At 40.5% G+C, this 23835-nt stretch overlaps 5 pseudogenes across 13 annotated transcripts in view; 4 read left to right on the forward strand and 1 right to left on the reverse strand.

Annotated features, from left to right (window-relative positions):
* The first annotated feature begins 255 nt into the window (after positions 1–255).
* LOC309638530 (histone H2A type 1 pseudogene) lies at positions 256–655 on the forward strand (annotated as a pseudogene). The gene has a single exon. The product of its transcript is annotated as a histone H2A type 1 pseudogene (transcript).
* A 100-nt stretch (positions 656–755) lies between these two features.
* Positions 756–1369, forward strand: LOC309638162 (histone H3.1 pseudogene; annotated as a pseudogene). Its single transcript has 3 exons — positions 756–765; positions 914–927; positions 1001–1369. The product of its transcript is annotated as a histone H3.1 pseudogene (transcript).
* Positions 1370–7407: 6038 nt separating this feature from the next.
* Positions 7408–8236, forward strand: LOC309638535 (histone H4 pseudogene; annotated as a pseudogene). Its single transcript has one exon. The product of its transcript is annotated as a histone H4 pseudogene (transcript).
* Positions 7690–9419, reverse strand: LOC309638534 (histone H2B type 1-K pseudogene; annotated as a pseudogene). The gene is made up of 2 exons (XR_014268539.1): positions 8564–9419; positions 7690–7742 (listed from the first exon to the last, which is right to left on the reverse strand). The product of XR_014268539.1 is annotated as a histone H2B type 1-K pseudogene (transcript).
* A 1-nt stretch (position 9420) lies between these two features.
* Positions 9421–23835, forward strand: part of LOC309638531 (histone H2A type 1-J pseudogene) — a 33020-nt pseudogene continuing 18605 nt past the window's right edge. For 3 of the 9 annotated variants that reach the window (XR_014268541.1, XR_014268542.1, XR_014268543.1), the window contains exon 1: positions 9421–9891. The product of XR_014268541.1 is annotated as a histone H2A type 1-J pseudogene (transcript). Of the gene's footprint in view, positions 9892–12030; positions 22120–23835 lie in introns of those variants that run through there. The other 6 variants (XR_014268545.1, XR_014268546.1, XR_014268544.1 and 3 more) reach the window with 6 other exon arrangements.

Consider the following 23835-nt stretch of genomic DNA (forward strand, 5'->3'; position numbering starts at 1 on the left):
TTTTATATAGAACCTCTTATGCAAATAAGGTGATAAGTTAAAGTCTTGTGTCTGATTGGTGGCTGTTCAAGAAGCCGTCAGAAATTAGTTCTGCCCAATCACAACGCAAGCATCCTAATGCCGCCTTTCCATTGGTTAAAATGAAGCCACAATCCTAACCAATGACATACCTCCTTTTTCGCGCCCAATAAGGGATATAAAAAGTGCTGCCCCTATGCTTTTGTTTTGTTAGCCTTCTGAGGTGCGGTCTTGTGGTTTCATGATGTCTGGACGGGGCAAGCAAGGCGGGAAAGTTCGCGCCAAGGCCAAGACCCGCTCTTCACGGGCCGGGCTCCAGTTTCCCGTGGGCCGAGTGCATCGCCTTCTTCGCAAGGGCAACTACGCCGAGCGGGTCGGGGCTGGCGCGCCGGTGTACCTGGCAGCGGTGCTGGAGTACCTGACCGCGGAGATCCTGGAGTTGGCGGGCAACGCGGCCCGCGACAACAAAAAGACGCGTATCATTCCGCGTCATCTGCAGCTGGCCATTCGTAACGACGAGGAGCTTAACAAGCTACTGGGCAAAGTCACCATCGCTCAGGGTGGCGTGCTGCCCAATATCCAGGCTGTGCTGCTGCCCAAAAAGACCGAGAGCCACCACAAGGCCAAGGGCAAGTAATTGCCCAGATTATAGCAACTGGAATAAGTTAAAACCAAAGGCTCTTTTCAGGGCCACCCATATTTTCTCTAGAAGAGCTTAACATTTGTTACGTTGGACGATGAAACGGGGTAGTGAGATTTAATAAAAGCTTGAGTCACTTTACCATTTTCTGCCTTGTTGAAAGCAAAGTAAGGTAAAAATATTTCATCACGTTTTAAAGTTATCTGCAGTGATTGTCTACGGATTTATTAGGACTTTATCGCTAATCTTTAATAGGTGTGCGTCCACAGGTAACCATTAGCATCATCAGTTTCTGAAATATTTTGGTACAAAAGAGGCACTACCCTGACTCGAATTTAGCAGACGGTGCAGCAAGGACCTGACAAGGCGGCTTGCGAGACCGCGCCGGCCATGGGCGGCGTGAAGAAGCCGCACCGCTACAGGCCCGGCACGGTGGCCCTGCGCGAGATCCGCCCCTACCAGAAGTCCACGGAGCTGCTGATCCGCAAGCTGCCGTTCCAGCGGTTGGTGCGCGAGATCGCGCAGGACTTCAAGACCGACCTGCTCTTCCAGAGCTCGGCCGTGATGGCGCTGCAGGAGGCGTGCGAGGCCTAACTGGTGGGGCTCTTCGAGGACACCAACCTGTGTGCCATCCACGCCAAGCGCGTCACCATCATGCCCAAGGACATCCAGTTCCCCTACAGATCAACGGAGAGCTTCGTGGCACGATAGTCTCCCCCACCCAAATACTGTCAGCCACATACGTTTTCCCTAACAGTACATGTGCCACGAGGCAATGTTGCTACGTTAAAATATTGGGATTACATCTGTAGATGGGACACCACTCTGGAGCCCGAGAAAGGTTTCTCATATTTGGGATGCGGCCTAAATCTCAAGTGCTGTTGCCTCAGGAGAACTTGACAGGTTAGTTATTTCTAACAAACTTTAAACCGATCAAGACATTTGAGGAAATGTTTTCCATAACTATTGCTATTGAAATGTAAAGTGTTGCCAATCACGCAGACTTAAACTTCTGCCTCGTAGACTTAAAGTAAGTGTGGGGTAAGGAAAATAATATAGAGGATTATGATATGTTTCGACAAAATAGTTGGTAAGTAGTGGAGAAATGTAGTGTGTTGTGGGCTCCTGACAGAAACCAAGTCAGCAAAGCTGACAGGGTTACCTTTGAAAGAGTTATTTGATGTGACATTACAAGTAACTTCTGTTGCTGTAACCAAATAAGGAATACCCCTGCCAATGGTTTTTACTGCCTAGGTCGCAGAATCTAGCCTCTTACTCTCCACTCACTGAACTCTTTTAATTGATGTCATCTCAAAATAAAAGACGTTAACTTTTTTTTTTCTTGAATATCGTGAACACCTTTGGCTGTGTGGTGACTAAGTGGAAAATTCTCAGAATAATGTTTTAAGTGTACAAAATGCAAAAGTTGCAAAAAAATTTATTACATTACAGTTATCAAAGTATTTTTAAAAATAAATTTGATAGAGTGACATATGTGCTTATATAGTTAACACAGTACATAACACAATCTTTTGGGGAGCCTAACTGCCACCAGTAATAAGTATAAAAGATGGTTTAAGATAACTCAGCAATTATTATGAAAAATGAAACATCTGTGATTTCCACTGGGTAACAAAGTAACAGGTACTGAGGTTTGAGGCCTAAATTCATAATAAAGTGAAATGCCAAAGTTCAGTTAAAGGTTAATTAAAATATATTTTTTTCTCCATCTAAACTCATGGACTTACCCCCTCACCACTACCGCCACCACCCCATCCACATCCTGCTGATTTTTATCCTCAGAGGTATTGTGGCATATATGGATCCCAGGTGAAAAACCCTTGCTGTAAGATTTGGTCAATCTAACCTATTCTTTTGCAACTTAATTATGATTTTTCACTGAAGCTGCCTCTTCATAGCTGGAATTTCTTTAGCACTTAAGTCTACTAATATCTCATATAATTATTCATACCCTTTTATTGTCTCTGTTTTTTGTACTTAAAAGAGAACTACTTCCAATCCTAGTATAAATAAGACTTCTTGAAATAAAAAGAAATGCCAACAACAATATCTAACAATGCTAGACACTCAAATGACCCATCAAAAAGCAGTAAAATATTTGACTTTTCATAGGCTTTTTAGAAGTTACGTAACCCAAATGATTTCATTCATTATTCAATTGTTCTGTCTTTAAATATGTCTTCCAATTGTAGGGAAGAAAAATAATTTTTCCTCCACCCTTCTGAGTTTTTGGCTGAGAGCCTGTAAGCAGATAGGTTAGGGGGTCCCCGCACCTGACAAGGGATTGAACCCGGGCCCTTGGCAGTGAAAGCGTGGAATCCTAACCATTGGACCACCGGGGAATTCCCAGGAATGGCTTTATTTACATGAGAAGCCATTTTGGCCTAAGCCATTTTGTGATCTAAGCGTGGCCGCAATGCTTGCCCTTGAACGTGTCTCAGTAATCAATGATCTTAAGGAAAGTAAGGGAGTGCAGGAACAAAGGAAAAGCAGTCAAGAAACAATAGTTCAACAATAAAAACAAAGTCCTAGTTCCTTCTCAAGGGATATAGATAAAAATCTGATACAGTCTTTGAGTTCTGCAGGAACTAAGGCCCCCACCTAGGTGGAGAATGGAATGATAATTTTGCCCCTAGTGACTTCAGATCAACTAAAGCTTGGACTCTGTCAGCCTTTGCCCCAATTCTGTGCTGAATTCTCTGCTTGAGCCCCTTCATGAATATGCATGTACCCTTAGCTTAAAACTTCCCCAGTTTTGCTGTTCAGGGAGACACTGCTTTGGGAAGATCCCTAGTGTTCTCCTTACTTGCTGCAAGTAGTAATAAATTCTTTCTTCCTTCCCCTTATCTATGGCTTGGTTGTGTCTTTTGGTGCGACACCCACCAAGAGGCGAACCCAGTTTTCGGGTAACAAGCCCTGTAATAAAAGCCAAATTCGAAAGAGAAAAACAGGTTTCTTAACAACTATACCTCATGTATACATGGGAGAAACCCAGGGAAAAATGAGTACCTCTAGAGGTGCCTTAGAATTCCAGGGAATTCCCTGGTGGCTTTCACTGACAAGGTCGCGAGTTCAATCCCTGGTCAGGGAATTAAGATCCCGCAAGCTGTGAGGTGCGGCCAAAAAACAAAACAAAACAAACAAAAAGAACTCCAGCTTAAATACCATCTTCTGCTAAAGATGGAAGGGAGGTCAGGTACAGGGAGGTTACCAGGGAAACAAGGGTAAGCTTTGTTAGGCATATTTAAATTGATGCCTTCTCCATTGATAAGGGTCTAAAGTTGTTTTACTAGTTGTGTGTATATCCATTACAGTCAGTTTGGGCATCTATTCTGCCCAAACTATTTGGGCATTTGTCCATCTATTTGGGCATTTTGAGATAGAAAGTTAAAGATCAAGTTTAAGATCAAGAATATTTAAGGAAGATCAAGAGCAGAGAAAGCAAGGGTAGAGAGTGAGTTCACAGAGATAGGCAGAGGTCAGATCATGTAGGGCTTTATGATCATGTAGGGTTTTATATGCCATGCTATAAGTTTTTGCAAATCATTCTAAGAGTTTTGAACAGAGGAATGGCATAACCTGATTTACATTTCTTTGAAAGTTCACTAAGGCAACTGTATGGTGAATACAAAGTTTAGAAGTAATGATATAAATTAGGAAGCTATTGCAGTGGTCTTTTTGAGAGATAATGGTGGTTTGGCTTAAATTGGAGTAATAGACAATGGTTAGGTATAGGATATATTTCACAAGTGTAACCAATGAAGTTTGCTGCTGGATTTGATTTGTACTGTGTAGGAGAGGAAAAAAAATTTTCCCTTTGAATTCTTGGCTGCGACTGCCTAGAATAAAAGACAAGTTAAAAAGAGAAAAACCACCAAAATTTTATTAACATGTATACCTCATGTATACAGGAGAGACACAGGAAAAATGAGTAAACGCCTCAAGATGGCCCAAGCCACCACCTTACACACCATCTTTAGCTAAAGACAAAAGAAAGTTGTGTAGGGGAGGGGAGACACATTATCAGAAAAAAGCATAATAAACAAGGGTTTGTTATGCAGGTTAAAGTGGGTGCCTTCTCCCATAAGATCTTTTTCATGATTTAGAATCATCCTTCTCTTCATAGTATAGAGAGGGAGACACAAATGGAGCTTTCCTCTATAAATATGTGTTTCTTACAAAAAGGTAACTTCTGTTTTCAGAGATTCACCTGTCTATGCTGTTTCTCAAAAATAATTAGTTCAAAATAACCCTTATGACAAAGAGGCATAGTTTGGGGTGGCATATTCAGCTGCCCTTCAACAGTGAAAGAACATAAAGATACAAAGAAAATACTTTATTTGAACTGTTCATCTCGACATATTAAGTCAGTTACTATGTTAGAAAATGGCCCGAAGAGCATTGTATTTTTATAAAATAATATATTGTATGTTTATAGAACAATAAACCTTTGCTTATCAATTTCAGAAATTATAAAGAATCTGACAAACTTTTCAGATATCCATCCATTGCTAGTCTTATAATCACTAGTTGTTATGCAAAAACTTATGAAATCAGATAGGAAGGGAGGCTAGTAGTTGGTGGGAATTTTACTCATTTTTAAAGTAGAGAAGGGGGCCTCCCCTGTTGGTCCAGTGGTTAAGACCCCGCGCTCACAATGCAAAGGGCCTGGGTTCCATCCCTGCATGCCGCAGCTAAAGACCCCGCAGGCTGCAACGAAGGTCCCGCGTGCCGCATAAGACCCGGCTCAGCCAAATAAATAATTTTTTTTTTTTTTAAAGTAGAGAAGGGTCTGTAAAATATATTCCAGTTAACTAATGTTGGGGAAATATAATGTAAAACAAAAGAAGAAAGTTTATTATTGAATAAGCTTAATGCTTATTCAAAATATTATGCTCTACACGGGCAATCTTTTAAAGAGATTGCAAAGAGAGAGAAAAAAATCTCACTCTTTTATATAGGTAAGTAGATACTACCCATTACATTAGGTAGGTTTTGCAATCTGGAGTCAGGAAACTGGGAAATAGAGTACTATTTTCCTTGATGATTAAAGAGAGGACTCTAAGGTCCTTGAGGAAACTTTCCTGAGTTAAGAGGCTGGCAAAGGGCTTTTTTAGCCATTTTAAGTACATTTGAAAAGGACAGAGAAAGAAATTTTGAAAGAGAAAAAGGAAAGGAAAGGGACCCTTGGGGAGAATTAAGCTTCTTATTTTCAATTTGTATTTGGCCTTAAATTAACTTAACTTGTTGAATTATGCTGGCTCTATACCCATCTCTGTAATATATACTGAATTTTGTTCCTGTTGGTTGAATCAGTTTTCTTTTTGCAAAGGTTTTTATTTATTTTATGAAATTTATAGTTTATAGGAATACTTTGAAAATACGGTATTGCAACCTTGCTGAAAGTAACTCTCATTGAAATAAAGTGAAAGAAAATCATTGAATAACAATGGGATTATATGCTAATGCTGAAAGACGGGATTAAAATTTCTCAGAATTTAATAGTAAAATAGTATATATTTTTTAAATTAAGTATATATAACCAAGAATGTTTGAAATATATAATCATTCTTTTAATAAAGGCTTTCTTAGACAAAGGTAGACTTTCTTTTCTCTGCATTTGAATTTTCTACTTGTTCACTAATGACAAATTAACTGCTCTAATTATTGAAAGTTAAAAATTTTTTTTAAATTATATGTTACCTAGAAAAAAAATCTACTGAGACATTTAAAGATCCAGATTCGGTATTTTGCAGGTTAGGAGGACACAGTACTTCAAAAATAACAAATTTACCCTAATAAATTGTATAGATTTAATACAGTTAAGAGTACTAAAAGAACTACTTTGTTGCAGCTAGATAAAATGATTTATTTTTCTATAATAGTAGAAATTAATTTGAAATAAATAATTATGAGGTATGAATTCACAGGCAAATACTTATTTTTCAACATTACAAATAATTAAAATGCTAGAGCACTATACATAGACTGATCAGCAGAACAATAAAAACTCGAAATAATTTTAAGTGAAATATTCAAGAAACGATCAATTAAGTTCCTCAAATCAGTGGAGAAAATATTTACTATGTTATACTGATTAGCCAGCTGGTTAATTTTTTAAAAGTTAATTCTCTATACAGGAAACCAAGTCTGGATTATTATAGAGTTAAAATTTTTAATGATTCTACCCATTATCAGTAAAATAATAATAGGAACTTATATTAAAAATGAAAATTGACACACATTTGGTGGAAGAGAATTTAGCAATATACCTGGAAGATCTTGAAATTCTCTATTTTATTAGCCCATCTTGCTCTATTTCTAGGTAGTATATTTCCCCCATATATTAGGAGAAAAACTTCATAAAATGGTATTAACCGTATGCAAATACTGGTAGAGGAAGAAGACACATGTATATAGGTATAGATAAAAGCAGAATATTTTATTCTCTGTGCTATTTTATGTATCATCTACAACGTTAAAGTTTTGTTGTTTAACGAGGATGAGGAGCGAAACACATTAAGTGAGAAAAGGGGAGAAAAATACCTTAGGTCTGTGAGGAATCAAAAGAATTAACTGAAAGAGAACAAACAGGAGTAGTATGGCCGGCTTGTTCCTTTAGGTCTTTAGGTCCCCTCCCCCAACCCAGAGGGATTCCCGCCACAGCTCTTTTGGTTTTCACTCTAGTCCGCAGAGGTTACTTTTTAAAAGGAGCTGCGACAAGTTGAATGCAGTTTTCTGCTCATTTCCTGAGAATGTCCGGACGTGGTAAGGGGGGGAAAGGTTTGGGGAAAGGGGGCGCCAAGCGCCACCGCAAAGTCTTGCGCGACAACATCCAGGGCATCACCAAGCCCGCCATCCGCCGCCTGGCCCGGCGTGGAGGTGTCAAGCGCATCTCTGGTCTCATCTACGAGGAGACCCGTGGGGTGCTGAAAGTGTTCTTGGAGAACGTGATCCGGGACGCCGTCACCTACACCGAGCACGCCAAGCGCAAGACGGTCACGGCCATGGACGTAGTCTACGCGCTCAAGCGCCAAGGACGTACTCTCTACGGCTTCGGCGGCTAAAAGAAAAAAGTTGGATCCTGTTTGTTTATTAAAAAGGCCCTTTTTAGGGCCCCCAACTTTTCAAGGAAAGGGCTAAAGTAACAATCCGTCTGTACGCTGGTGTCTTAAACCATTTAAGATAGATCGCTCAAGGCAGTTCACATAGTTAACTCTAGGGTGTGGAAAATATGGGCAGAGCACAGTATTTAGTGATCGCGGGCCAAGATTCCCCCGGGCACGGGTGGGGCCTCCAACAAGCTTCTCGGCTGCGGGTTGGATTTGTCTGGAGGCCTGAGTTTTATGAGACCAGAGGCCTGAACTCAGGCCCAACTCTAAAACCTCCCTCCAGTCCTTTATATTTCTTAATGTCAGGGGTGAAGGATATGACCTTGTTTTCCCCCATTTTACCACCCGTTACTTGTTTCTCTAGCCGTATATGGTTTTTAAAACCTAGTAAATTGGCCACATAAAATTTTTGTGGGCCCTCATATTACATATCTTTACTCTGAAGACATGTTTCTCTTTGCCTTGCAGACTATTCCTCCTGGCTGGGGGCGGGGGGGGGGGGGCAGGGAGGGCGACGGAGAGTTCTAGCATTGTCCTGACCCCAAATGGGCTGGAAAGGCCAAGATTTAAAAGCCGAGCGAAAGCATTGTTTTGCCAATTTAATGCTCTTCCCGCCATTCTCTTTTTAAGCACATCGTACGGCCAGGGACATGAGATAACTGCTGAGTTAAAAGGCTACATTTTGGGAGGTCATTGGAGACCAAGTTTACTAATACATACAGAAGACCCCCGAAACAAGAATGATTCGCTTTGTGTTCACGTGTTAACTTACCAGGTCTACGGGCCGTGTTTCTGAGGCACTTGGTAGTATAACTGGTTTCCTTCTATTCAGAGGCAAATTACGACCACAGTACATATGACTCAGTACAATAGAATTCTCAATCGCTCACATTATTGCTAGAACTTAAACCTAAATTCAGAGTTCGTATTTTCAGCTCTAATACTGACAACTTAGTGGCTCTTAAAAGAGCCTTTGGGGTTAAATCTAAAAGACAGTTACTTGACAAGTTTACTTGGCGCTGGTGTACTTGGTAACAGCTTTGGTACCCTCGGACACAGCGTGCTTCGCCAGCTCTCCGGGCAACAGCAGGCGTACGGCCGTCTGAATCTCCCTGGACGTGATGGTCGAGCGCTTGTTGTAGTGCGCCAGGCGCGACGCCTCGCCCGCGATGCGCTCGAAGATGTCATTAACGAACGAGTTCATGATGCCCATGGCCTTGGACGAGATGCCGGTGTCTGGGTGGACTTGCTTCAGCACCTTGTACACGTACACGGAGTAGCTCTCCTTGCGGCTGCGCTTCCGTTTCTTGCCATCCTTCTTCTGCGCTTTGGTCACCGCCTTCTTAGAGCCCTTCTTCGGGGCCAGAGCGGACTTCGCCAGCTCCGGCATGATTTATAAAATCACGCAACGTACAGCGACGAAAAAATAATAGAAACCCAAAGTACCTCATCTATATAGAACCTCTTATGCAAATAAGGTAAGTCGAAGGCCTATGTCTGATTGGTGACTGTTCAAGAAGCCGTCAGAAATTAGTTCTGCCCAATCAGAACGCAAGAATCCCAATTTCGCCTTTCCATTGGTTAAAATGAAGCCACATCCTAACCAATGACACGCTTCCTTTTTCGCGCCCAATAGGGTTATAAAAAGTGCTGCCCTTGCCCCTTACTTTTGATAGCTACTTGAGGAGACGTGGCTCAGCTCATGATGTCCGGACGAGGCAAACAAAGCGGTAAGGCTCGCGCTAAGGCTAAGACTCGGTCTTCGCGGGCCGGGCTTCAGTTCCCCGTGGGTCGGGTGCACCGCTTGCTCCGCAAGGGCAACTACGCGGAGCGGGTTGGGGCCGGCGCGCCGGTGTACCTGGCGGCGGTGCTGGAGTACCTGACGGCCGAGATCCTGGAGCTGGCGGGCAACGCGGCCCGCGACAATAAGAAGACGCGTATCATCCCGCGCCACCTGCAGCTGGCCATCCGCAACGACGAGGAGCTCAACAAGCTGCTGGGCAAAGTCACCATCGCTCAGGGCGGCGTCTTGCCCAACATCCAGGCCGTGCTGCTGCCTAAGAAGACCGAGAGCCACCACAAGACCAAATAAGTAACAAGGTGAGAAAAGCTGAAAAACAAAGGCTCTTTTCAGAGCCACCTATACTGTCAAAGAGAAAGCTGGTACACACAATTTTGTGTTTTGAGTGATAGTATGTGGAGAGGCTTGTTTAGAAGTTGGGAGATGAATCCAATAGGCAAGTATCTGAAGTCCGTTAATAAAGCTAATGTTATCTACAAGTAGTGTCCTTAGGCAGCCAAAATACGGATGCACTGATTACTTTTAGGAAATTTAGCAATTCTGAATGTACTGTTTAGAAAAGTCCTTTGAAAGAGCATTCTGGTTAAGTGACCTAACTAAAGGATAGTTACATCAGATGATGAAATTCTTAAAATTCCACTCAGCAGCCGTTTACATTTTCTTTAAGATTTAATTCTAATGGGAACTAGAGTTTGTCGATTAAAAATATGCAGAATTTATTTAATCCCATATTAGTAAATCCTTGGTCCTATTTCTTTGGGACTCATGTTCATTTAACGCACTCTTGTAACTCAGGATACAACAGTCAATTCAAACCTAGAAAATCTACCTCCCTGAAATTTACTCTAGGTGAGGGAGCCATAAATAAACATGTGAATATATAATATGTAAGATGACACACATCCTGTGAAAAACAGTGAGGAGATAAGCCATAGAGCATTATGGGGACTCATTTTAGATAGGGGGTAAATGGAGATTACCTCTTAAAAGTGTTACTTGCTCAGAGACATACATAAATTAAAAAAAAAGAACGAGACAGGCAGATACTAGAGGAAGAGTATTTCAAGTAGAGGGAACTGAAAATGCAAAAGCCTTAGGACAGAAAATGTGTTTTTCTTGGGAACAGCCAGAAGGCCCATTAGGCGATGAACTTAAAGGGGGCGGGGGGGAGGACACCATAATATAGGACTTCGGGTGTGTAAATTAATGTGTATAAGTAATCAAAAGCAATAGCAACCCTGATCCCTGAGATAATTCGATAATACAGATTAGCTAGATAGAAAAAGCTGTGGAATCCAACCCACCTTTTAAAAAAGACACCATAAAAATAGTATTGACTGGGTGGGGGGGGATGAATTGGGAGATTGGGATTGACATATATACACTATTGATACTATGTATAAAATAGATAACTAATGAGAACCTACAATATAGCTCAGGGAACTCTACTCAATGCTCTCTGGTGACCTAAATGGGAAGGAAATGCAAAAAAGAGGGGATATACGTATATGTACAGATGATTCACTTTGCTGTACAGTAGAAACTAACACAACATTGTAAAACAACTACACTCCAATAAAAATTAATTAAAAAAATAATATCGACTTTATTATGTGGTTCAAAAACTGAAAGATTGAGAACATAGTTTATAATTCAATACAGGATTTATTTGCTACTCCTAGTCTTTGCTTGCAGAAGCCCTGTTGAATGAAGTGATAATAAAATGCAAGACACCCAGGAAAAAACTTATGGTGATATAGTGATGTAGCTTGAGTTCTCTGGAAGCAGATGCTGAGATGGAGTTTGGGGTGCAAGATGTTTATTAGGGACCAACATCTGTGAAGGGAGGAAGGAACTAGGATTGGACAGAGAATGTCAAACTGTGATACAGGCCAGACAAACATGTGGGGAGCAATGGAGCCTGTATTGCCTGTCAGAGTTGCCCCACATTCGGTGAAAATGTCCCTGGATCAGGCTTTACTTCTGCCACTGATGTGGACTGCCCTGAGGAAGGGCGTGCCTTGAGTTGGGTGGAGATCTGCAACTCTGGCGAACCCTGGAGATAAGAGCTGCTGCCTATCTACTAAGTGCATTCTACAGTTGGGCAGCAATTCTCTCCTTGGTGGGGGATCTAGATACTGCATTTCCATGTCTATGACACACATTAACATGAATATAAGTATCAGTGTTGAGTAATGTCTATGATGGTATTTGTAAAACTGACTTTAGCATACATGGTTTCTTTACCTTCATTGGGGAATTTAAAAGGGATGTGTTTTCTTTTTAGAGAAATGAGAAAACTTACTTTCTAAAAATCTTTACTAATTTCACATACTCCTGTAAGAGTTTTAGACGCCACAGTCATTGCAAATGGAAGGTGATATAAAACAATAAGGAATAAGAGAGAATCTTCCACTGGCCTTTTCTCCCTCCTCCAGATCCAGCAATCACTTCTCTTATCCAGTCCTGGGTTCCAGTTTTGTACCATAATGTGAAGGCTTCAAAGTGAATAGTTGAGGCCCCAAAAGAGAAGAGAATGAGGCTTTAAAGAAAACATGGAAGAGATATTCAGTACAGACCATTTATGGGCTACATATGTAACATGAATGCACTTTAGGTGGGTATCGTTCCAGTTACAATTTAGAAAAGAAATGCTATGGGACTGAATGTTTGAGCCCCCTGCCCCCCTTTCATATATTGAAATCCTAACCCCCCAATGTGATGGTATTTGGAGATGGGGGCTTGGGAGGTAAATGGGTTTAGATGAGGTCATGATGGTAGAATCCTCATGGTGGGATTAGCACTCTTGTAAGAAGAAGAGACCAGAGCTCCCCACGCACTCCTGGAGCCCACAAAGAAGAAATCACATGAGCACACAGAGAGATGGCAGCACCTACAAACCAGGAAGCAGGTCTTCACCAGACATGGAATCTGTTGCTCTTGGACTTCCCAGATTCCAGAACTATGAGAAATAAATGTTTGTTGTTTAAGCCACCCATCCTATAATATTTGTCATAGCAGCCCAAACTGAGTAAGACAAGAAAGCACAATGTAATTTATTCAATCAGATTCTCAATTTGTAAGAGATAAAGCTATAAATCAAGATATTAGCTACCTCAACACAGAACCCACACATAACTGCCTTCTCTTAACTACCTGGTCTTATACACTTTGGTCTAAGGTATGAGTAGGAATGTTAAAGAGAGATGTTGAAAAATTTGTACATGGGCAATTTTGCAATCACTGATTGGTTGGGGAAAGAGATTGACTAATATCCACAGGATAGATCATCATTTCTACCCCATTCTTAAGAGCCTCCTTCATGGTGGAAGCCCTCTGGTGGTCATTTTGGGGTAACTCATATACTGACTGTGTCCTTTGTACATTACACTCTACAAGACCTTCATGATAATAATTTTCTAGTCATGTTTTCCATGTCCTTGATTAGCTGGATAACTCACTAGTCACTGTCTATAAATTAGTAAAGATACATATAGACTCGCTTTTCCTGCATCAGGCCAGATTCCCTACCATAAGAAGTGGACAACCAGATGTACCACCCAATATTCTGCTGACAGGGGGGATTTCTTTTCACTACTCTCTCTCAAGACCTCCCATCTCTAAGTGGAGGCATAACTTGTAGCGCACAGCTATCCAATTCTACTAGTGCTAAAATGCTCTGCAAAGCCACTCTAAAACAAGGCCATGATTGTTAATCCTTTTTTAACTGGTCATAGGGAGTTTACCAAGAGGTTATAAAAAAGAGTTGAAGGAGAGGTAGCAAAGCAATAGAAACAGATAGCACAGGAGTCTGGGCATCACACATCTTGCTCAGACCATCACAGATCTGGTCTTGTCTATAGAATTTCATTTTAAAATGAAATGCTACTGTGATATCCATCTTTATAATTTGGTAGATCATAGGACACCCAGTTCCTGGTGAATATTTTGGGGCACATATTTGCTTTATGTCCCACTGTCAGGCATTCAGTAATTAAAATGGCTCAGTAGATGCTAGAAGCTACTTTTCAAATAAATAATAGTTGCCATCAGCGTAAGACTTGGCCTTATTCTAAATCCCCAGGTGTGATACTCTTCATGAGTTCTGCGAGAGTCTCCTTAGAGCATTTCTGTCTGCCATGCATAACTCCAGACCAATGACTCTTATGCATCATAAAGCCCAAGTGGCAGGATATGCACTTCAAAGTGGGGCCAAGTGAAAACCAGCAGGCTTACAAATTATCTGATAGCTGGTGAGGGTAGCATATCCAGATATGGTACATGTCACTTTGGGGAAATGTGACTGTTAACTGAAGGACAATAATGTTAGTAGCTCAAAGGGTAGCAAGAGAACATTTCAGATGAAAGAAATAAAAGCTGATAGGAAAGATCCTACAGAGGTTATTATTACTATTACTATTATTATTTGGCCACATTACATGGCATCTCAGTTCCCCAACCAGGGATTGAACCTGGGCCCAAGGCAGTGAAAGCATGGAGTCCTAACCATTGGACCATCAGGGAACTCCCCCTACAGAGATTTTTTTTTAAATAATATAGGAAAGAGAGGGAAGGGTTGCTGGAGCTATGCCCCTGAGTAAGAGAGAGAGTTTTAAATTTATTTTTAATAGAAAATTTAGGAAAGTCAGAAGTAGAAAAGTCCATGGCATTGATAAACATAGAGCTAGCAGGTTGGATTAGGCCACCCTGTCTCTTATCCTACTCAGAATCACTGTAGTAAAAGTGTCAGGCAAAATCCTCAGAAAGGCTTTCAAAAATAAAAAGCACAAGAAGAGAGGCCATTTTCTAGGCCTGTGCCACACCAAGGACTAACACACAGGATTGGCTTTTCTCTCTTCTTATAGAGAAGCACATGCAAATCAGTCCAATTGCCAAAAACACCCCAGCAGAAAATGCAGAAAAGCACTTGTGTCCATAAATAGGGTGCTTTGTAAATAGGGTGAGAGGAAGTCCCTGAGGGAAAGAAAGGAAGGAGAAGTCCGACTCAAACAGGCCTGAGACAAAAGCAGCCTGCATTCCCTGTACAGGCAGCATTTCCTTTCCTTCAGCTTAACTGAGCTCATTTCCTTGAGACAGAAAATCCCTAGCTCTCTCCCCTGATCAAATTAATACTGGGAAGCAGGTAATTCTTCAGCAAACCTGCCAGTAATTAGGGTGGCTTTGTGTGATCTAGAAGAAAGGAGATAAAGAAAATCTCAGAAAATTAAAGACATCATTTTGGCTCTGCTGAGAAGCTTTATATGGTCAGCTGCTGAGGTAATTCTGAACTCCTTTGCCTTCATTTTCTAACGATCTTTCCTACCCACAGCCTCTGCACACAATAAAGCCATGTGCCTGGCCACATGCTGTTGGGAGAAGTTGCCTCCATAAAGGATTGGATTGGAATCTCTGTGCATTCATTCATTCATTGTGCGCCCGAGCAATATTCATAAAGAACTTACTAAATGTGGAACCCTGGCGATAGACTATATTGAACACGACAGTTATCTCCTCTTGGAGCACAGCTGGGGAGGGGAGGGAGGGAGGAAGGAGACTGACATTAATTTAAAATAACTCCAGTAACTAATACATCATAAGAAACTGATATGGGGACACTGATGGAAAAATAAAAACAGAATCATGGAACAGAGAAAATAAATTTGACTTAGACCGAGAGGAACGTGTTGTGTGGAGAGGGGAGTTCAGGAAAAGCTTCCCCAGTGAATTCCGTGGAGAGCTGAAGCATGAATGGAATTTAACCAGGTAAAGAGAAGAAAGGAAATCATTCTGTACCAAGGAAAGAGCATGTTCAGGACCCTGACTGTACGGTGCGCAGGCAGAGGTGTCTGTGACGGGGTGCGGGCGGCCCATAGAGCTTCCAGGCCATACAAGAAGCACTGTCCCCTGTCCCCCTCGGGCAACTGGCAAAACTGGGAGAAACAAGTTTCAATGAGGTGTAAGCACCCCGAGGCACTGAACATTTTCTCAGTTGGGCAGGCTGAGTCCAGGGGCGTGCCAGATTCACAGATGTGTGTGTCAGGATGGAGCCATATCCCTTCCTTTGAACTCACTTTTGGCACCTGATATGATGCCAGATTCTACGCCAAGCACCTGGAGATTCTGACCAGTTTGGCCAAAAATGGACCCAGTAAGGTTCAATTCGAAGCAACACCCTCTCCATTCTATCGCTGGAGGTCTGAGGACCACGCTTTTTAAAACTAAGCAAGAGACCTGCATGGGCTGAAGTGGAAGTGAGAGTAGTCAGTCTGCAAGTGTTAGCAACCCCAGAGAGGAGCCATCATATTTGGAAAATTCCATGTAGTGAAACTTAATTTTTGTTCCTTTTGGTTTGTTTGCCAGGAGCAACATACTGTATTAGCAAGTGGAGGAGCAGAATAAGGCAATAAACTGAGAAGGCATTTCTAACTAAAGACGGAAAACAAAGTGCATGTTTCTTTAGATGACAGGAATAGACGTTCCTGAGAAAAGAGCAGAGGTACAGCTTTAAAGTAGATGCTTCCTGAAGGCATGCTGTGATCGTATAGTGGTTAGTACTCTGCGTTGTGGCCGCAGTAACCTCGGTTCGAAACCGAGTCACGGCAGTAGCTTTATTCCTCATATGCACATCACCGATTTTTTTCAACACCGCCATGGAGACAGCCTCTCTAAAACCTTTGCAAAATTGAAGACAAATGTTCAGCATCCTGCCCCCACTGGCCAGCCAAACAGAAAGTATCCATGGTTTTGGGGGGTTTTTATGTTTGTTTGTTTTTCTCCAATTCTTCTCTTCCCAACCATACCCATGTCCAACACTCCTATTGGCATTGCCTGGAAGTCTCAATGAAGAAGTTGAGGTAACAACAATAAAAATAGAAAACTTTTTCTTCTAAACACGATGAAATGACTGTTCAAATGCAGATCCGGTTTATTGTGGCAATCTTTTCTAGCACACAAAGGACTGATTATGAATCACACATTTCTTTTTTTCTTCTTTTAGATGCATTTTATTGTTTTTTTAATTTTTCTTGGAGCATAGTTGATTTACAATGTTGTGTTAGTTTCTGCTGTACAGCAAAGTGAATCAGTTATACATATACATATATCCACTCTTTTTAAAGATTCTTTTCCCATATAGGTCATTACAGAGTATTGAATAGAGTTCCCTGTGCTATATATACAGTAGGTCCTTATTAGTTATCTATTTTATATATAGTAGGGTGTATAAGTATCGTGGCTAGGTCAGTGCTGAGAAACTGTAAACTTTGATAATCTGGGAAAAATTAGAGGAACTTTTGGGGGGTGGGGATCATGACTCAGAAGAATAGCCACTATTCTAGCCTCTTCAGTTTCTTGAGTGAGTTAGAAAGAGGCAAGTGGACTGGGTCAGGTGGGAGTGGAAGAGCGTTGATCTGAGGTGGGGAGGTGGCTGGAAAGCAGAAGCAGTGGATGCTACCTGGGGACCACAGTGAGGTGACTAAAAAGAAGCAGATCCCCAGAGGAGCGGTGAATTCACTTCTCATAGCACAGCACTCTGAGAATACAGATATGGCACCTCATCTCCCCTGGGCCTTGTAAATTTTCAGTGCTCAAAAAAATACTGTCTTCTGTCTTCTTTCTCATATTTTTAGCAGCTTATTAGAAGTTTCAGCATGAAGATATAGTCTTCGATTTCCTAAAGCCTTCCGTTCATAGGGCTAAAATAGCCCCCACTTCTTCCCCAAGTGTCCACCTGACACGGATTCTGAAACTCGAACCAACAAAGCTTCAGAGATACTGTAATTAAGCTGAAATGCCTTATATTTTCAGTGTCATCCCTTAAGCAGCCCAGGTTTGAGGCTGCTTCCCAGTAGTCTAACAATATTCACAATGACCATCCATGTTCATTTGGATCACATCTACTTCAATTTTCTCTTTTGTGTGTGTTATTTCTACTCAGTTTTATAAGGGTGAGTTCAGGGATCAAGTATGTATTAACCCAGACTGGCTCCTATCAATTTTTTTTTCCCACCAGTGAGTGAGGAAACTCAGATTTAGAACAGAGACAAACATCTTGATCTTTCAATTCTCTAGAACATACTTTCTCCAGCACTTACTGGCCTGAGTAGAGGAAATCCATGTACTATGGCCCAGAGGCTACTTCTTGGTAAGAGGGTTAGGGTCCTAAATCTGGCACAGAATGAACTTGTAGTGCCAGGCTAGTAATGGGTTAAAGAAGACCTACACTTGGTGATTTGCTCAAAAAGTAGAGAATTTGCTTGGCATGCACCACATGATACTTAGTGCCAATACATTTCTACTAGACTTGTCAGTTTCTCTGGTTCACAATTATATTGTGTAGCTTTGTATGACATCACTAGCAAATCTGATATAAACTGAGCAGGGGAATTATAAGGTTAAAAATTTGCATTTTCCAGATGTCCTTTTATGATTGCTTGAATATTGGTTGGGAGCATCATTCACAACCTGCCAATCACATTTGCAGAGGGAAAACTGCCCTCCTCTATCTATGGCACTCATGGTCTGCTTTTTAATTTCTCTGTGGCTCATCATCCTCATCTCTCAATGGAAGTTAATGAGAGTTACCACTTTCGACAATTGTTCTAAAGATTTAAGGACATGATATGCATGGGGCACTAACTCAGTGAGGTACAAACCAAAAACATGATAAAATAAGCCATTGTTGTTATTGTTAAATAAATAAGTAAATAAATAGGATTGCTATCTGTGCCTTTGTAGTAGTAATGTTGTAAACACTGATGCTGAACTCAGCATCTACTTAAATCGACTACAGTCCTCAGCTATTTTGATGGTGATAAGTTAATTCCAGCCATGGCAGGAAGAGTTTTGTCTGTCCTCAGAATTAAGGTTCACTTCAAGATTTCAGCTAGTCTATTTTTCGGCCCCATGCCTGCCAAAATGTTTGCCATAGTGTTACCAAGGCTGTTTCCCCAGAATCATACCCCCACCCCCTCCCTCGGATAGAAACCAACTACTCTTATCTAAGTTTCAGGAGGAAGCTGCAAAGAGAAAAAATACAAGAACTGTTTAGAACCAACTACACGCAAGATGGCAGAAGATTTGACTTCCAGTAGACCTTGAGCCTCATTATATGTTTATTAGAATACATTAGCATGCTAAATGACACACCCACCAGCACCTTGACAGTTGAGAGTTACAATGACAACAATGGGAAAAGCTCATACAAGGACTGAAAAGGAGGATTGCGTCAGTTCTGGGCCTAAACCACACCCGTGTTCTCAGATAAGTCATGAATATTCCACCCACTCTTTCCAATTCCCTCCCTTCTACCTCCACTGTCCTATATAGGTATTTGGTGTTTCATTATTTGCCTTGGACTAGATTGTGCTATCTATTCTGTTCCATTGGTTTATCTATCTCTGCAAAAATACCACACATATTAATTACTATCCTTTAAAATACATCTGACGTTAGAAAAGAAAACACCACTAACATTCTTTTCTTTTTTAAAATAATTTAGTTTGCTAAAGCTCTCTAGTTCTTCCAAGTATTAGAATCTGTTGGAATTTTGATTGAAATCTCATTGTATATATATAATTTTATATAATTTTAAAGAAATTTTGTATTTTTATTTTATAGAACTTTTGCTCTCATTAATATGTTGTATCACTGCATTTATTTAGGTAGTTTTTTATATCTTTCCATAATATTTTATAACTTTCCCTGTGAAAGTACTGTACATAATTTGTCAGATTTATTCTTAAGTATAATTTTTTAAACCTTATTTTCTATGTATTTCTGAATTAAAATTATGAACAGTTATCTAGCAAATGTGCTAAACTCATTTATTGATTTTAAACATCTATTGATTCTCCAGTTTTCTCTGTAGATATCATGTCATCTGCAACTAATGATTACTTATTTATTCCTTTTCACTCCTTATACATATTTTCTAATTTTAAACCAGCCTAATGAACTATTATTACTCCTCCCACATGGAATAATTAATCATATTTTTATTTGCACAATTTTCAATAGGTCTTATTATTTCACCCCCAAATCCATCCACCAGTTATTTAAATCTCTTTTCAGGGTGTTTATCCACATCCAGGTTTCTCTCAACTTCATCTCCTTGAAGAATTCTTCCCCAGACATTTCGGAACTCCTACAGTCTGGTCTTGCTCCCCTTAACACTCCATATGTATGATATTCCTGTCATCCTGGACTGTCCCTTCACTTATCTCCTATGTTGCACTTGCATCTCATTCTTTCTGTATCCCAAGTCTTCCTACTTCTTAACCCACACTTTCATTTTGGTAGAACGTATCCTCCCATGGATCCCAAGAAAGGAAGTACTGAAGGTAAATTATACAAGGCAGTGTATATTTGAAAATGTCTCTCTTTTACACTCATACTTGATGGATACTTGGGTTTCATATAGGATTCTAGGGTGGATTTCATTTTCTTTCAGATTTGAATCCATTGCTTTATTGTCATCTAGCTTCTGGTGCCAATTTTGAAAAGTCAGCTACTCTGTTAACTTATCCCTCTGTGACTTTTCAAAAATTCTTTTTACGGACTACTCAGTGATCCCTGCCTATCTAGATTTTTTTTTTAGTGTTCTGATATGTACCTAATTTTTTGAGGTTTATCATCCTTGCATTTTCCCTATTCTTTATATCAGGAAGTAATACTACTTAGATATTGCACATCCTAGACTTTTCCTCTAATAAACTTATTTTTTTTCTCTGTATCACTAACTTTTTTGCTTGATATTCCAGGATATTATCACACTTTATGATCTGTTTATTAAAATTTTCATTTCTGATAATATATTTTTATTTTACAAAAGCCTCTTTCCTTGTGCAAATACACTTATCTTTATTTCAGTATTCAATGTTGTCTCCCATCTCTCTGAGTATATTAATATTGGTTTATTCTCAGCATTGTTCTACCTATGTAGCCTTTGTCCATAAGTTGCTTTTTGTTTCTGTTTTTGTTATATTTCTTTAATACATTCTTCAGAAATATCATGATTCTGACTTTCTATTCATGGTTTAGAGCAGGATATGTGAAAGTCTATTGCAAGCTCTGACCCTTTGGACAGTGCTTGCTTATTTTGAGTGGAAGTGGGGTCGAAGAGGGTTGGGAAGATCACTGGGTAATGTCAAGGTTTTCATAGATGTCTCCTGTCTTTAGTCTGGAACCTCAGCCATCAAGCACATCAAATGCCTCTCAGGACAGAGATCACTGTTTTATCCTTTTAGGAGCATAAACCTGGAGCCTTCTTCCTGAGACTTCCAGGCAGGAGCTAGGAGAGCTTGACTTTCTAGGAGAGAGAACCTGAGTCCTCTGAAGAATTGGGAAATGCTGTAGGGTTCAGCCTCTGTTGAGACCCGTCCACACATTTCTTTGGCACTGTTCCCAATCTGAGGCCCAGGCTACACCCTTTTGACCTAAAATCGGATCCTCGCCCCTCCGCCCAGTTTTACAATTTTAGAAATTCTTGCTGATTAGGCTCTCTCACTCTTGAGGTGAGACGTTTATTGTCCCCAGCGCTCAGGCCTCATTGAAATCTATTTCTGCTTGACTTTTATGATGACTGGAGATAACAGAAATAACAAGACTATTTTTCGGTAACAACCCGATGCTCCACACTGCCTCAGAGAACTAAGCAGTGTATGAAAGTGGAGCTCCCAAAGAAAAGTCGGGAGAGAATCTGCAATTCTGTTTCATAAATAGCTCTCAGAAGCCTAATCTACAAAAACAAAAACGAAAGCGAAAACCCACTCTGTTAGCCTTGGAGTGAGAAAAGGAAAAGGAAAAAAAAAAAAAAAAAAGCGGTTTATAAGTTGGTTCCACTGGGGATCGAACCCAGGACCTTCTGCGTGTAAAGCAGACGTGCTAACCACTACACTATGGAACCAGAAGTACGTGGGTTTTCTGTCACCAGATACAAAAGTTTCTCCAAAAATACATCAGAAAATATAGCTATTCGATTCAAAGATAGATAACTTTGAACACAGGAAATTTTGGAGCTTAATTACATTTCTAGTGCATCTCACTCACGCACAAGCTTGAAATATGTCCTCAAATTGCATCATCTGCGAACACATGATTCTTGATTTGTGCCCCTTTGAACACTTCTAAACTAATCTATATTTATCCAGTCACTCAGAGAGTATTTATTTTGAGCCTACGTGCCAAGCACTTGTCGAAGTGCTGCAGATAGAGAAGTGCAACAATTAAAACCCCTGTGTGTACGCATCTTTTGCTGTAGTTCCTAGCAAATAACCGGGGCTGAATAAACGTATCTTTATTTCAAGGGAATTATAAACGAAGTTAACAGCACTCACATGACCTCCCTTTTTTTGCAGCTGGGTTAGAGCTGGCCAATTGGGGACTGCTCACTAAGTTAAACTTGGGATATTTGTGCATTAAGATGGGAGGCAAAAAAAATGTTTTCAATTGTAGGGGTTCAGAGCATGCCACCCCAAAATATGCCTCTCTGATATGTTGATTGTTTTAAGCTAAAGACACTTGAAAAACAGCAGATGCAAGAAGGGCACTCTTACCTTCCTTTTTCTTTCCAAAAGCAGGAGATAAAATACCCATATGCCCTCTCTGTACCAGAAGGAAGGAAGCATTCTTATCACCAGAGACTGGGGAGTCCAAGCCGAGAGAAATCTGTACCAAAAAACCTCCTTAAACTAACCCTTATCTTCCTAGTCACTTTTCCACATAATTGCCCTAGTCCAAACCCTTTCGTCTTGGCACGTTTTCACAACGTTTGTCCAACCTAGTGCATAAGCGTTGGGCTCTGATTGCTTCTTTGAGTCTTCATTTTTCTTGTGAGGGCTCCCACGTACATGTAAAACTTACTTAATAAAATTTGTATGTTTTTCTCCTATTTATCTGTTTTATGCTAGTTTACTTCTCAGGCCCAGCCAGAAACCCTAAGAATAGAGGGGAAATTTTACTTCCCGTTCACAATCTCTCTCTCTTCCCTCCCTCCTTCCTTGTGATATAATATTGGTCCAACACATCTCCTTCAAACTCTGGGCCCTGATTTCCAGAGCCTTCTTGAAGAGTCGGGAGCCTTTTGGAAATCGAGTCACTGGTGAGGGCCACCAGACTGAGGAGGTTGTTTGCAGGTCACATAATCCTAGCTGTTCAAGGTCTTCTCAGTTTTCATTTCTCTTTAGAATCAATTTACAGTAGACTTAAAAACTGATGGGCTTGGGGTGGTTATACCAAACTGATGGTGGACAAGGACCACAGTGGAAAGATTCAACCATGTACCTATTAAACACTGCCTACTTGGATTTTTTTTCTATGCTCTGGAGGTAAGGTGTAGGATTATAGGAGAGCGAAAAATAACCAAATAGCCTGAGCACAAAACAGAAACTCATAAGTTTTCTGGAACAAACGTGAGAGGTTTCCAGTTCTTATCGAAAAGGACAAATTAGAAAATAAGCTCATGTGCCAGAAGCAAGGATTGAACCCAAGCAGGTATGCAATTTATAAACTTTAAGTTCAAAACCTTCCCACTCACCAATCACAGCAACATAGGATTCTTGTTCTCATATCTTTTCTTAGAAGAAACCAAAAAGTATTTGTTTACAATCTGGGGAGTCTAGGATTGACCTCATAAGTCCATGAAACATTGGCCCAGGCTTACAAGAATATAAACAAAAAACAAATCTTTGGAAGGTTCTTTGATGGGAAATTCATAAAACATAATTCAAACAATTATTTTCATAAAATTTACTATTTATGTGCTATGACTTGTGCTGGGTTGTTAGACTCTCCCTGACCTTGCAGGCATATATTTTAACAGGAAAAGCACACAATTTTAATAAATACATAATGTCATGAAAATGTGAGAAGGCTAAGTAGAGGAAGTGTAGGATGCTACATGACCACCAACACATCCTGGAGACCCTTACTAAACCAAAACTTAGGACACTAGAAGACACAACCCCAATAGACTATCATTTAAAAACCCAGTACACTTCTCTAGATATCTAGACAGATCATGTCTCAAATATAAAAAAGAAAATCTATACTTTTTAAAAGAGAGAATATTTTTTAACCTAGTAGCAGAGAAAGACCCTTTAAGCATAACCTCAAAAGTACAAACCAGTAGGGGAAAAAAAGATAAATCCTTAATAAAATCAAGGCTCTGCCATGAAGTTCTGTCAAAGTCAACAGACAGGTAACATAATAGTAGACAATACTGCAAGGTCTAAAATTCACAATAG

Source organism: Balaenoptera physalus (assembly GCF_965194825.1).
Source record: "Balaenoptera physalus genome assembly, chromosome: 11".
Classification (NCBI taxonomy): Eukaryota; Metazoa; Chordata; class Mammalia; order Artiodactyla; family Balaenopteridae; genus Balaenoptera; species Balaenoptera physalus.